Genomic DNA, 16,439 nt, shown 5'->3' with positions numbered 1-16,439 from the left:
AAAGTATAAAAGCCCATAGCTTTGGGGTAAATAGGCATATCTGCTTCCTGCCGGCGCTTTGAGGCCTGCATCCACTTTGCTTGTTACATCGACTGTGTGATCCAGAAAGTTTTCTCACACATTTATCTTCTGAGAGGTTACCACAAAAACACTGGTAAACCCTTACAAGCACCAACTGTACTGTTGGTGTGCCTGTACACAACTGGTTGTGGCACTTACATCCATCGACTGCCGTATGGAGCAACTTGTAGTGAAAACGAGTGTTGGCTCTTTTGACTAGGTAAGTCATTGTATTTTTCATAATGTGAATTGCATTGGAGAGTGTTTGTTAATTAAGAACTCCAAACAATAGATTTGGAGATTGCGTATTGAGAGACTCTGATATCATGTATATAGATTCCGAAGCCAGTATGTGTTATGTTAAATGTACTGATGATCGATGATTGATGCTTGTATATTATTTGAAGATATATTGCAATGCACTTCAAGGTATTTGCGCTTTGAATGTTTTATGAATGGACATGATAATGCATAGACTCAAGTTCATTACTAGACGGACAAAATCGGGAAGCTGACTTGGAATTAGAGGTCAGATGTTTGATTGCATACATGTATAATTATTGAAATGCCCTAGTAGACCCTCACTGAGAGGAGGTGAGGCTATGCTCGTAAACATTGAGGTCTACAATTTGCAGCCCCCCCCCCCCCTCGTCTGGATTGACAATTTATGTCCACTGACCGTTCGCTGTGAGTGACAGAGGTCACTGCACTATTGAAATGTGGAATGTGAAACTCTAGAGGGGAGGACTAGCCACCAACCAGATGTGATGAACCTTGCAAAGAACTAAATATGAGGAATAGCTGTGCGCTTGTGAATATATGAATGTTATATTCTTTTTAGAATGTATACATGTTAACTGTACATACAATCATGGTAAAGTATACAACTGCTCAGTGTAATTACTGTGTGTGCGTGGCGCATTGTTTCCTCTCAGACTATGAGATTTGAATGGGAGTCACAAATATTTGTTGACCCCAAATGAAGCAATATACTGCCAGGTCAATCAGATAGATCAGAGATTTATTAGTGGCAGCAGTGTTGCACATAATTCAGAATGCTGAAAATGTTAAACTGAAGAGAAGCTACACTGACCGAATAAGTACTTATAATTATACAGTATGTCAAAATGAATTGACAAAACATTTGATGATTGGAGTTTGTATCTGTACTGTCGAATGCGCTCATTATGTTCATGAGGCAAGGGTATGTAAAGACAGTGTATCAGATCAGATTCTGTAGTGGACTTCCATACTCCTGAAGAAATATTATTGATCAAAAAGACACTATATTAGGAAAGTCCTGTGTCTTGTAAACTCTTTTGACTAGATACATATTTGGATGAGAGCTTTGGCCAGCCTTTGCTTATATATATATATATATATATATATATATATATGAGTTTGTTTGCAAAAACCGATAAGTCCATATTTGTCAAATGGAGATATTTACCATTAAAGGTCAAGAAAAATAAAGAGAATAATAAGAAAATTTTTGCTTCTTTTGATCATAACTTTAAAAATGTACCTTTATGTAGTGACCAATATATCATTTCAAAGGTATTATTTTGTACTTTATGACAGAGACCGTACTTCAAAAATCTTCAAAAATGGATTTATTGGTTTTTGCAAACAAACTCTTCATATATATGAGTAAATGAATGTAAGAACGACCCAAGTCCATGGAAGACCATTTCGAGTAAACTAAAAAAAAACTTCATATCTTTTTTATTTGTCCAATAATATTCTATTTAACTGTGATGGGAAGGCAACATTGTATGTACAAATTAGAACATATATTGTTATGACAATTAACATTTACATTAATTGTGGAGAGGACATTTTATGCGGTGGACTTGGGTCGTTCTTTGATTCATATGGACTCGGTCGTTCTTATTCAAATTTATGAAGTTCTTCCGTCATGATGTTTTCATTGCAACTGATTGACAAATCAGTCGATGTAGGGCAATTTGTCAATCAGTTGCAATCGGTCGTTCTTTGATTCATATACATGATATTCTGCTATAGGGCTCACACCTGTAAATAAGATGGACTGTCCCAGACCCCTTCACAAATTCGTACCAAAAAGATACCAAAATAAATGAAGAAAAAAAATAATTAAAAATCAATGATGTAGTTTGGCAAAAAACTGAATAGCTGGGGATATTGAGTATGAATTCCTCTACAAACTGCATTTTGGTTGGAGGATGAAAGCTTCGCTGATGGAATTTGAGGGGACTATATTTCATTGGGTACGTGTACGGAAAATAAGTATTTTTTTGAGTGACAAGAACTCGTAGTCTGGCTTTGCGGACCCATGGACAGAATTAAAGCAGAAGAACCCACCATGGAAATTTGATGGATGAAAGGGTGTATCTCACTTATCCAGGTTAGTGAAGATGAAACACCTCATTTCTCCCAGCTATTTTACAGGAATTTTTTTTTAAATTTGAATTTTAGCACACGTCTCTATGGGGAATTATTTACTCGTGTGAGCCCTATAGAGAATGCACGCAATGCATACTAGTCTATGGGAAGTATTCATCCCATACAAGCTCTGCTGGTGTATGTTGGTCTTGTATTGTGTCAGATCTCTTCCTCCCTCCCCCTTCTCCTCCATACCCCCCCCCCCCACCTCTCTCCTCTACCTCCCCCCCCCCCAACTCTACCTTGCTACAATTTGTTTTCTTATTATGTTATTGTGGTACCAGGTACTAGATCTTTAATACATAGTACATAACAGTCATCATTCTGTATCACACAACTTGGAATGACTTTGTTATTTTTTACTGTATTTCTTTGTTTTGGCTACCACTGAAACAGCTCAAAATACATAAGGTTAGTCTGTTTGACAAAACAAAGTCTCTTCAAGTACTTTGTAGGCACTATAAGGTGATGATGACACCCCCATAATCAAGGATAACTGCCTGCATCTACGTATTCATCTTATGAAGAACTGATCAACACTGCAAGAATTTATTTAAACAAAAATCCAAAGGCCATGATTTTCACAAGTGTCCCCTTTGAGAAGCTTTATAACATTGAATGTGTAATTTTTAATATGATGTAGGGGCAAATATCACCAAAAACACATTTATGATGTTAAAAAGTCAAATAAGAAATGTGACCTCCACTATACGGCTCACACCTGTAAATAAAATGGACTGTCCCAGACCCCTTCACAAATTCTTACCAAAGATACCAAAATAAATGAAGAAAAAAAATAATTAAAAATCAATGATGTAGTTTGGCAAAAACTGAATAGCTGTAGATATTGAGTATGAATTCCTCCACAAACTGCATTTTGGTTGGAAGATGAAAGCTTCTCTGATGGAATCTGAGGGGACTATATTTCATTGGGTACGTGTACGGAAAATAAGTGATTTTTTGAGTGACAAGAACTCGTAGTCTGGCTTTTCGGACCCATGGACAGAATTAGAGCAAAAGAACCCACCACGGAAATTTGATGGATGAAAGGGTACATGGCCCATTCTCAGTAAAAGCGTTCAAATACGGAATTTTGGTGTCGCCGACATTCCATGACAGTTTGCGGTTCCCTGAAACCTATTAGATACTATTTAAATGTTTATAATATATCACGAGGTCTTTATTTGTTAAAAATAAACACGATCAAATGCGGTTGTCTGCCTTTTTGTATAAAATTTTGCTGTTAAACTTCGTTAAGACCCCCAAAACGCAGTGTCGCCGGCTATTTCAGAATTATGTTTTATTGCTCCTCTCCGTCCACAAACATACTTTCCAAATATCATTTTCATGGACGATGAGCATATCATATGTGCTAATCACAATACTCAAAAAGTTCCAAAATTTTTATTGACTTCTTTTTTTATAGCCTTTTGAAACCTGTCGCCAAATTCACCGCCAGATACGTTACCAGTTTCTTACAGCATTGCGAAAATAACAAGACTATGCAATGACCCTGTGTATATGAAACCCTGAGGATATACTTCATACACAGCAAGTACTTAGATTTTTTGTGCAACAGCTCTTTATTGAGAATACGGTACAATGTTTGAAATATCGGTTTTCTACACTTTTATTTGGACAGATACGTTACATACTTTTCACGCCACCCACGGCGACAGACATTGCAATGTCAGACAAATTGTATATTATACATTACTCCTCGGAATGACGCATCGATTCAACATTAAAGTTTAGTACAAGTGAGAAATATTTGGTAGATATCGCTCTCATAATACTATGATCGACCATATACGTTACCACAGATACGTTACCCCAGATACGTGACCGAATTTTGCTCATTGGTCTTGTGCTTTCTGGGGATCAAATCTGGTCAAAATTCATCCCTACACATTACATGCTTCGTTTTGTTGGACCTCAGGATTATATTCTTACACCAAAAGGACAGAGAGGTGAAAAAGAGCAACACTTCCACATGATTTTTCTTTGTGCGTCAGTGTCTCACAACTTAATGCCAAGTTTTCCGACAGATACGTTACCACATAATCAAAATGCTGAAAAGAAATTGTAAATGTTTTTACAAACAAATCGTTGTGTGCTCATAAACTCCAAAGTTCTATTCTATAAAACCCAGCCACTTTCATATTCTATGCAACAACTTTGAACGTTTATTTTACAAGACGAAGCTAAGATTCAGCATATCAGTTTTTTGCTTTTCAGATTTAGCAGATACGTTACGTATAATTCAGGGCACCCACGGTGACAAATAATGTTATGTAAAACAAAGTGTTCATAAAACAATTCTGCATAGAATGACGCTTCCATAAAAAATTAAAGTTATGTTCAAATGAAGAATATTCAGCAGAAATTGCTCTGTAACTTCACCGACAGATTCATTTACGGTACGCCAGATACGTTACCAAACTTTGAAAGAGTAAAAAGTAGTTTATGAAACGCTTCCGAGAAAAGTTTCAGTGTTCTGTTGCATATTTATTCTAGTGTTTTTCAACATATGAAGAACTACTCAAGATTCATTGATAAGTTGAACAATTATTTATTCATTTTCATTAAAAGGGATGAGCCAAATACGTTACCATAGGTCAAACAACTGTTTAGCATATCGAGTTCATAGAGACTGTACCTACTTCCTTCTAAGTGCCTGCAAAAATATATTTTTTCAACCTTCTTTGCATTATCCATCAAAACTTAATGAATATTTATAGTCAGATGGATAAACACATTCAGACGTAAGATGAGAATATTCTGTGAATGAAGAACTCAGCTTTCACATTTAGGGCTCTTTTCCACCACATTTCATAGTTTAAATATTACGTACAATGTTTAAAATGGTTAATGTGGGCTTACATAATTCATTTTATACATCAATTTATGAGGTAAATAATTAAACAGGTGATATTTATTAATTCATACACAACTAAAATTATTACTTATATTTTACCAGATACGTTACCAAAGGTGATTCGATGTTTTTCAATAGTTATTTCCCCAGGAAAGCAATTCATATTTGTTTCCTGTGGAAATTCCAGATCGGATCGTTCCCTTTACATGATTTGTGGGATTCGAAACTTTATTTGTAAGCGAAATTTGCAAAAAATACAAAGTGAATCTTAAGGTTATATTTCATTTCAGCAAAAAGCATATTTCAACCTACCACACAGAAATAATTTCTACCAATTAGCAAGGGATGGCAACATCTTTACCTCTTTAAAAACCCCAATATCTTTAGGGGGGGGGGGACAGATGTCTTTTCCTGAAGAGAAATTGGATCAAAACAATAAATTCAATTCAGAGTTAGGAGTCCATTCCAACATGTAAATTTGCGGTAACGTATCTGATTGGTGATCAAAAATCATATATGATGCTCTATTTCAATTCATTTTTACTCAATGAATGGCCATCATTTAGAATGTTCCACTTTTTGTTTCGTATTTGACCGGTTTTGAAGTTTCCGAAAACACATCTTTGAATGTATTACTTTGTGGTTGATTTTTCGGTTTTACTCACATGGAATTGAACACTTAATCTGAGAATGGCCCATATATGGGTGAAAACGTTGAACGATGTACAATTGGCCATTTTCGGGCTTTGCGATATTCAAACCCTTGTAAAATTGTCACCTGTGGGTGTTTTTCATAGTTTTATGTATCATTTGGTAGGGGAGGGTTGTGCCTTTCAGAAAATATACACTTTGTATTGTTGTTACCGCATTTCCTTAAAGAATAATGCCTTAAAGCTGAAAAAAAAACTGACAAAAATACATATTTTATGAAACATCCCAGAATCAGACGTCGCAATTTTTATTCTTATCCAATTCTACAGCTTTGTTTTTCCTTGTGAGTAAGCCCACATACTCCAACTATTTAATCAAGTACTTCTGCCATGAACGTGTATATCATTTATCTTATCAGGAACTTTTGAATTCACTCATGTCTGAAAAAGAACGTCTCTGAATGAATTATCTTTTCCTTGACGCAAAAACTCAAGGATGAATATGAAAACGTGTAAGGCCATATTTATTTAGCGTCTTATCCGTACTACTATTCCATCAAAATTTGTGAGTGAGCTGTATAAAAAAATCGCGTGGTGGCTCATTAAAGAAAATTATACTGAATAACCATCAGAGATGTTCGATTGGTTAATGGTGTCATTAATGAAAGTTGATTATGCTTGAGATAAAAACTGGTGATCAGTACGTCAGTGTGAGCCAGGCGATTATGATGATTGGCAACAAGAGCAACATACTGTCCATACAGATGAGTTCTGGCTGAAAATCCAAATTGGCAAACGTCTCTGATCAAAGCGAATGTCTCTGATTGAAAATCTCTAAAGGGATATTCCCTCATCTGACCCTTACACACTGCATGATACTTTATTTGCGCGCTGACGCGCCATCCTGAAATCGAGTCGGCATAATTCAACAACGGAAATGCCCACAAATCCTGAAAATGTGAGTAATAACAAAAACTTTCCTGGTGTTTGTGCCAATTTATAACAGTTATCATTCCGTAGATTTGCCAATTAGTATCATCTGTGAAATTATGTATTTTAACCTTTGGATTAGAAATAAATTAAAAAGGATAGACAGTAAATATGTAAGATTCTACATGAAGATCAAAGACCGCACGTCTCTGAGCAAAATGAAAAACGTCTCTGATAATTACTGTTTCATGAAATAAAGACATCCATTCTACAAATTATGAGAACATTAAAGTAAAATTAGGTCTGGATGGGTGCGGTTAGTATTATAGGAACAAGAAGAACAAAGTTTACACGGGCGTGTTATAATATTAAGAAAAATGAAGCTTCCTGAAAGATGTTGAAAATATGTAGAAGAGTTTCAAATTTAAGGTTTTCTGTTGATTGAGCAAAATAATGTAAACACATTGCCTGGACAGAAACTGTGTTTTATGACTAGTAATAGGTCAGTAGTCTATAATTATAATGTAGTAGTCACTTTGAATTACGTGTTTTTTGTGAGAGAAGCAAAAATGTAAGAAAAACAGGTTTAGGTCAGGGACGTTCTCTGAACAAATAAGATCTGTTCTCAATTAATGACCCATCATGGCGAATTGCTGCCTACGTTTGAAGCACATAGGTTCCTCAATCCAAATATAATGCTAATATCTTGTAAAAATCAAACCCATTAAGTACTGATAAGCAAAGATGTTTACGTCAGAGACGTTATACGGGACGTTTTACATATTTTCAACTACAATTGGGAGTAGATCTTTCATTATTCCACAGTAGATGGCCCTCGTATACATACATTAATTGCGCAATCTAAAAACAATGTTGATTTTATAATTTTGATCAGAGACGTTCATCTTGTGCGTACATTGCTCCAGTGCATGACAAGTTAACTTTAATATCATTTTTACTCTATTTCTTTTTTTCTTACAGCAAGATGGGAAGACCGGATGGATTGTAAACACTCCGAATATCCTGTTTAGGATCTTTAGTCTCAGTCATGTTCATGGAGCCTATAAGTTCCGGACCACGGCCGTGGTACTGGCAAGACCGGATGGATATCTTGGAGGTGCCATCTGTTTACACAATAATGACTTTCCCAAACCCGGTTTCAGGTGTCGCAAGCGACACAGTCGATACTATGCACTGATTGAGGACATTGAATACCAAATGAAGGAGAAATTCAGTTCAATGTTATAATGCCGACTCCGTTTTTAATACACGTCACTACGTTTGCTTTTGAGCCTGTGAAATTTGAGGCTTATACGCTAAGAAGTAAAGGTTCAAATAATATTTGCACCCAATTTGAAACAATGGCAGGACACACTAACTTGAACCCTTGATTATGTTTAATTGCACCCTTACTTAACTGCCTTTTTGAATTTTTGCCAATTTCTGCAAATAAGGTTTTTGTACAGTGGATAAGAATATGCAAATGAGTGAGCTAACCATGTCATAACCTCTCCATTTTCCATTGATCGTGTACAAAAAATAACGAAAATTTAATGTTTCCGGCATTGAAATCTGAAACATAATGCTATTCCTGGTTGATTACCTTCGCAATAGTGATCAGTTACATATATACCCGGATTTAAGCCTGGGGCATAATTATGTTTGAATGAAAAACTAGAAATTTCAAAATATTATGTTCAAATGTTATGGCAAGTTGTGAGGGGATGACATGCTCATTTTGCCATTTGCAGATTCATAATGACCATTCAAAAACTGTTTACTGAAGAACTAGCGAAACTTCAAAATGTCACAACCTTCTCATTTTTGTGGAGCCCGTATGATTTTCTTTCTTATCAGCGAATAACTTTATACATTTGGGCTGAATTTCCCCTTTAATGAAGCTTTTTCCTTTGGAAGTAAGGTGAAATATTCTAGTGATATTTTTAAGGTTTGTAAGCCAAATACATGAAAAAAGTTCAAATACTAACGTCTGTGATGAAACAAGAAAACGTCTATTAAGAATGTCCCTTACCTATATAGTTTCCACTATGAACACTATAATGCATCGCCTTTGAGTTGAAGGAAGAAGGGTTAATAATCCCCTAACGATGTAACAGATAAAATGTGATATTGTTATGTTATCATTGTCAACCTCTTGAAAGAGGTTTTCAGTTCACTTTTGGTCAACAAACAGTTGCTATACCATACTGTCGATATTCTTTTGAGTTTGGTGTTGTGGCAAGTGCATTACATTGTTTACAATTTATATCTGCCATAGTATGAAAAAAAAAAAGCGCAGCGAAATTTGATGCTTCTAGGATAAGCAAAGGTTAATTACAGCTTTCTGAGACGACATCATAACAGTGGCCCAGGTACGGTCCCTAATGAAATGCCAAACTGGCTTATACTCATACAATCATATTTTAGACTAAGGGGTCAAATTAAATTAGTATCAATAAATTTTTGTTTACCTTTGTTATATAGATTTGGACTACAATTGAAAGCAAACATATACAAAATTGATAGCGTGTGGGCACACCTGCATAATACACCTGAAGGTAAAATGCAAAGTAGTGGTCATCATAAACAAAAACAATTCTCGACATTTAGGCCTAGGTAAATGATTTCTCAATGAATGTGGAATGTCCAGTTGAAAGCATCTTTTAAAATAGGGAGTTTGATGTTTAATTTTAGTGATAACTTACAGCCGAAACGTCCCTGATGGAAAAGCAAATGTCTCTGATATAAATGAGTAATTAGGTAAAGTAGTTGAAATTGCAAATTTTTCATGTAATTTTGTTGTCTGTCATTAAAAGGTGTTGTAAGATCTGAATAATATATCAAGAACAGGCTTGTTGTTGATTTTTGGTGCAGAAATCGAAATTCCTCTTACAATTTGGAGATTCGTAGTTACAATCAGTTAGTATGAAAAATAATTCAAGTTGAAATTACCATTCTGAATTGTTGACAAAAGATTAATATGTGTTTAATAAAGGAAAATGTTGTTTGCTCACAAAACTCTTAAATATGGATCAAAGGACATCATTTGTATTGCCTATGTCTGAGGAACGTCTATGAGTGAAACCAGAACGTCTCTGATCAAAACATGACTTACTTCCAGCGTCTGTATAGGGCTTTTATGGTGATTTGATCAAACGAAATGCACTAAATTCATTATTAGTATCTACTGAACATTAACACTTAAACAAATGAGACCCCTGCTACATGTTTTGTTCAAATGAGATGAAAGTGAAGATAAGAATATGAAAATCTCTGCTTAAATGACAAAAACTCCACTTTTTCTTTAACTTCCATGTGTATTAGCTTTTGTAAACTTCACAGGAGGTAAAATCTAGGAACAAATGAACACCGTCTTCGAAAGTATGAACAAGATTAAACTATCTTCATTTGAATGTTTTTTTCACCCTTCATTTGAATTTTCACTAAAACGATGTTTATTTTAGTCAGAGACGTTCGCCATTATGTCACAGTTCTATTTAACCTTGAATAAAAACAACACCCTTGGAGATATCCCAGTATAATTGGGTGTACAAGAAAGCTGACAATAATGACATTTCACTGAGATGTATCTATATCAATGAGTCACATGTTTTAATTTTGACCCCTGATTTGCCCAGTTGTACATCGTTCAACGTTTTCACCCATATATATATCTCACTTATCCAGGTTAGTGAAGGTGAAACACCTCATTTCTCCCAGCTATTTTACAGGAATTTTTTTTGAAATTTGAATTTTAGCACACGTCTCTACGGGAAATTATTTACCCGTGTGAGCCCTATAGAGATGAGAGAAGGATGAGAGAGGGCGCTATAATATGAATGTAAGAATGACCCAAGTCCTTCATTCTTACATTAATATAAGATTTAACTCATTCATTTCAGGCACTTCGGGGGGTAATTAGGATTTATCATTTATACACATGAGTCCATGCATAAGCTACAATTTCCCATGTCAAACTTAATTTGGCCAAAAATTGGACTTTTGTCGTTCTTATATTCAGGTCTTCATATATATACAGGCTGTATATAATATAATCAAGATTATTTCATCAGAGGTTTCTCACTTTCTCAAAAGACAATCAGAAAAAAAGAAAAGGAGATGGAATTATAAATCCTCATCTCAACCGAAACTGTATCATCTGTTCAAGTATATAGTTTATCTACTTATTTTTTTTTTCATTTTATTTGTTGGCTTACAAAACAGGTAGGGCCTAGAGACGTGCATGATAATCGTCATCATCAATAAGTCACTTTCTTAGCCATTCCATAGCAGCCTGCTTTGGAAGATTATTGTTATGTGGTTGAAAATCAGATTGTAGAAAATCCACATGCATGCCCTGGCTGGTGCCACGTTTTCAGAAGTGTGGGGAGGGGGGAGGGGGCAATTCCGGGTTTCATTGTACGCCCGACGCGTCGGGTGCAAAATAATAATAGGGAGCTTTAGATTTTAGACGCGCGGACGTTAAAAGGAAAAAAAACATGATCTGGAGCGTGCGCAGTAGCGCGCGTAAAGTCAATCTATTCATTAGCTTGCGTCGCCTGAGTTTTTCACTACGCGTACTGGGCTATTTTCACGTCCGCACAGTTTGCAACGTAGAGAGCTACTTCATGCACTGATCATATGGGGGCGCGATTTTGTTTTTTACACGTTGCGTCCCAGCGTAACCTAAAGCTACTTTTCAGCACGACGCAGGGAGAGGAGAACGTCCAGCGCAAGCGTCGGCTCAAACGTCCGCGCGTCAAAATCTAAAGCTCCCTATAATAATAATAATGATAATAGGGAGCTTTAGATTTTGACGCGCGGACGTTTGACTCAAACGTCCGCGCGTCAAAATCTAAAGCTCCCTATAATAATAATAATGATAATAGGGAGCTTTAGATTTTGACGCGCGGACGTTTGAGCCGACGCTTGCGCTGGACGTTCTCCTCGATCTCCCTGCGTCGTGTGGAAAAGTAGCTTTAGATTACGCTGCTGGGACGCAACGTATAAAAAATAAAATCGCGCCCCCATAAGATCAGTGCATGAAGAAGCTCTCTACGTCGCAAACTGTGCGGACGTGAAAAATAGCCCAGTACGCGTAGTAAACAACTCAGGCGACGCAAGCTAAAAATAGATTGACCTTACGCGCGCTACTGCGCAAGCTCAGAACATGTTTTTTTTTTTTTTCTTTTGAACGTCCGCGCGTGGCCGAGTATCGCAAAATAGTGTCACTGGTTATGGTCAGCCGTTTCCGACATTAGAAAAGTGCTTTTCTTCAACGCAGAGCCTCAGGATCAGCTCAGATTCATTGCTTAACTATTCATTATTTTCAATCTGTTGCTGGTGCAGTCGCGGATATCTAAGGTACGTTTTTCCAACAATCTCTGGTCTACATTACAATATACGTACGTGACTCTCTACATGTCCACTGCCCCACATACGGAAAACCGTGTATTGTCTACGTGCGTGTGACTGCTCATTGAAAAACTTTGGAATTTTATCACTTATTGAAATTTACCTGTGCACTTAACTACCGAGGATGGCTACTGGCAACGCAGGCAAACGTGACTTGACATTGACCCCGACCACATCATCCAATAAAGCGGCATCAAAGAAATTCAGACCTGACTTGCAAAAACCAATAATCGAAACCCAAGGGATGGATGACACTGACAGCAGTGACCCAGACCCCGAGTCAAGTGACGTCTCTATCCAGGACATCAAGGACACTCTTGCGGAGCACCTCTGTTTCAACAGCGAAGCTGACTCTCAGCCACCGGCTAAACCTCGGGGCAAAGGAAAAGGTGGAAAAGGTGAGAACCCTGCCCAGTTGGATGTTGCTGAACTCACCAATCAGATCATAATGAAGATGCTACCTGTAATTGTTGAAACTGTCGCCACAGCAGTCGATAAAGCTGTTATTGCCGTTGTCAAGAAGCTCACTGAGTCTCTGGACACCAAGGGTACTCAAAGCAAACTGCAAAGGCAGGCCTTGTTGGCAAAGTACGATACTGACCGCCTCGAACAGTACACACGCCGCGAGACGATTAGGATTTCAGGGTTACATGAAGAAGAAGGCGAAGATGTGGCCAGGAAGGTCATTGACCTAGGCAAGAAGATTGGGGTCAACCTCGATACCAAAGACATTTCGGTCGCTCACCGCAATGGCAGGAAGATTCAGGGACAACCCCGGCAAATCTTGTGCAGATTTGTGTCAAGAGCCTCTGCCGATATGCTGCACGCCAAGCGGAGTCACCTTAAAGACCTCGATGAGTACCGTAGGAAGGTGTACATCAATGAGGACCTCACACCTCTGAGAACCCAGGTCGAAAAACCAGTAGAAACCAGTAAGCAATTTTAACTGGTCTTTACTGGTTTTAACTGGTCTTAACTGGTTTCAACTGGTACCAGTTGAAATCAGAAGGTAACTCCAAATTTCCAGTAACAAAATAAACAATTTTTACTGAAACCAGTTGATACCAGTTGAAGATGTACTGGTACCAGTTGATACCAGTTTAATCATACTGGTACCAGTTTGTACCAGTTGAAGTTGCACTGCTTACCAGTTGAAACCAGTACAAGTCTACTGGTACCAGTTGAAGTCTTACTGGTACCAGTTTATACCAGTTGAAGTTGCACTGCTTACCAGTTGAAACCAGTACAAGTCTACTGGTACCAGTTGAAGTCTTACTGGTCCCAGTTTATACCAGTTGAAGTTGCACTGCTTACCAGTTGAAACCAGTACAAGTGTACTGGTACCAGTTGAAGTCTTACTGGTACCAGTTTATACCAGTTGAAGTTGCACTGCTTACCAGTTGAAACCAGTACAAGTCTACTGATATCAGTTGTAGTCTAGCCAGTTTATACCAGTTGAAGTTGCACTGCTTACCGGCAGTTGAAACCATTACAAGTCTACTGGTACCAGTTGAAGTCTTACTGGTACCAGTTTATACCAGTTGAAGTTGCACTGCTTACCAGTTGAAACCAGTATAAGTCTACTGGTACCAGTTTATACTAGTTGAAGTTGCACTGCTTACCAGTTGAAACCAGCACAAGTCTACTGGTACCAGTTGAAGTCTTAATGGTACCAGTTTTATACCAGTTGAAGTTGCACTGCTTAGCAGTTGAAACCAGTACAAGTCTACGGGTACCAGTTGATACCAGTTCATATCTCATTGTGTACCAGTTGACACAAGCTGAAGTCTACTATTTTAATTCCATTAGTTCATCAATTATAACTGAATTAAAAGGTTATAACAAAACTTAGTTATAACATTAAATTAAAAAGTAAGCAAAACACAATTAAACAAAACATTTGACGTGATTGAACTAGATAGATTGGACTCTTAATGACTTCAACTAAATGAAACTGGAACCAATTAAGACAGTTGACACTTCAACTGACAGACTGTATTTTGACCAGTTTGTGCGTGTGTGTATGTGTGCGTGTGTGCGCACGTGTGTGTGTTTCGGTGTGTGTGCAAATTAGTTTACACAATTTGATACCCATGTAACAGACTGGACTTGCTTATAACTTCATTCCACATTAACACCCACCAAATCATTGAAATTCTAATACCAGTTGATACCAGTTGGTTTCTATTGGTTTTTACTGGTCCTTTTGCTTGTGAATATTCATAAGCTATTCAAATTATCTTCGTGAAAATGAGAAAATATTGTTAAATTGATCTTTTTTTATGATATGAATAAACTCAGAAATGTCTGAAATGCATTAGAAATATATCTAATATTATTGCCGTACATATTCACAATTTCAACTTGTCCCTCTGATGAGGTATTTTCATATTTTTATAATAAAAGTTCAATCTACTTGGTAACCATGTCTTAAATCATTACAGCAATATAGCCCTATATATATGAATGAAACATCCCTGGTACTAACTAGGTCTAGGATGTAGGCTAAGCCTAAATATAGTTGTAGGTATAGACTTTAAGACTAGCTGTAGGATAATATTAGGTTATTGAGATATTAACAATATTCTGACATACACCAAACACCCATACACCAAATAATTCAACACCAAATTAATTTTGTCAACTGGATCCCAGTTGATTCCAGTTGATACCAGTTGACAACTGGTACCAGTTGATTCCAGTTGGACAAATACCAGTTGATACCAGTTGATTTCTAGTCACTCACTCCAATTTCCATATTGAAACCAGTTGCTTTAACTGGAATCAACTGGTACCAGTACCAGTTGTCAACTGGTTTTTCGACCTGGGAAGTCGTATGTTGGGATATGCCAAAAGCGTACCTGGTGTGAAGCGCGTGTCCAGCAAGAACGGGAAGATCTTCTGCAACATGTCCACGAATGACAGGCTTGTCATCCTGGACTCTCCAGACGACATGCTCAAGCTCGGGCTTGAGAGTGTCGACTATAGGCGGCTTGGTCTTGGCTGTTACCTGTATGCTGAGGCCTAGGATGCAGGCGGAGGACCTGGAGCCCACCACCACGTCAACCCTCCTAAGTTGCTGCCCCACCCCCCTGGAACCCAACATGATGCTTATACCTCTTCCAAAAGCTGTGAATCTATCTGCAAGTACAACGGTTATACTTCTACATGCCCCAACACCAACAACACTTGTAACTCTTCACCTGCCCACATTGATATCCCCAGTGTCAGTCTCAATGCTACCCCCCATAATGCTGGTGCTCCATCATCTGTTTTTGACCACCAATATTCACGAAAAACTGACTCCGCTACCTTGAACATAGCCCTTCTGAATGTGTGTGGTCTGGTTAATAAGGTTTCCCTTCCTGACTTTTTGAACTTTACCTCTGATAAAGACATTGTATTGTTGACTGAAACAAAAATGGATGCTTTCGATATTCCCAATGTTCAACTAGATAATTACTCTCTGTTCTTTAAAAATAGAAAAGGTTGTAGCCATAAATCAGGTGGTGTTGCCGCCTATATCAGTAATAATATCATTAATGATTTCAAGATTCTTGACGGTAACTGTAATAATGTGCTATGGTTCCAAGTAGACAAGAAGGTTATTGGCTTCCAGTTTTTATTGGGCCTTGTTTACATCCCTCCCGAATCCTCTAGATTCTCTTCTATAACATTATTTGATGACTTGGAGAATGACATTGTTAATCTTTCGGTAAAGGGTGGTAACAAGTTACCTGTTTGTATTGGTGGAGACTTCAATGCGTGGACAGGCCGAAAACCTGACTATATTAGTTTTGATAATGATGTAACTCCCAATGTTGGTCATGATGAAAATATGAAGAGTTTGTTTGCAAAAACCGATAAGTCCATATTTGTCAAATGGAGATATTTGCCATCAAAGGTCAAGAAAAAGAAAGAGAATAATAAGAAAATTTTTGCTACTTTTGACCATAACTTCAAAAATGTACCTTTATATGTAGTGACCAATATATCATTTAAAAGGTATTAATTTGTACTTTATGACAGAGACCGTATTTCAAAATCTTCCAAAATGGACTTATCGGTTTTTGCAAACAAAC

This window comes from Diadema setosum, chromosome 3 (assembly GCF_964275005.1).
Source record: "Diadema setosum chromosome 3, eeDiaSeto1, whole genome shotgun sequence".
Classification (NCBI taxonomy): Eukaryota; Metazoa; Echinodermata; class Echinoidea; order Diadematoida; family Diadematidae; genus Diadema; species Diadema setosum.
This window is presented reverse-complemented; position numbering follows the sequence as displayed.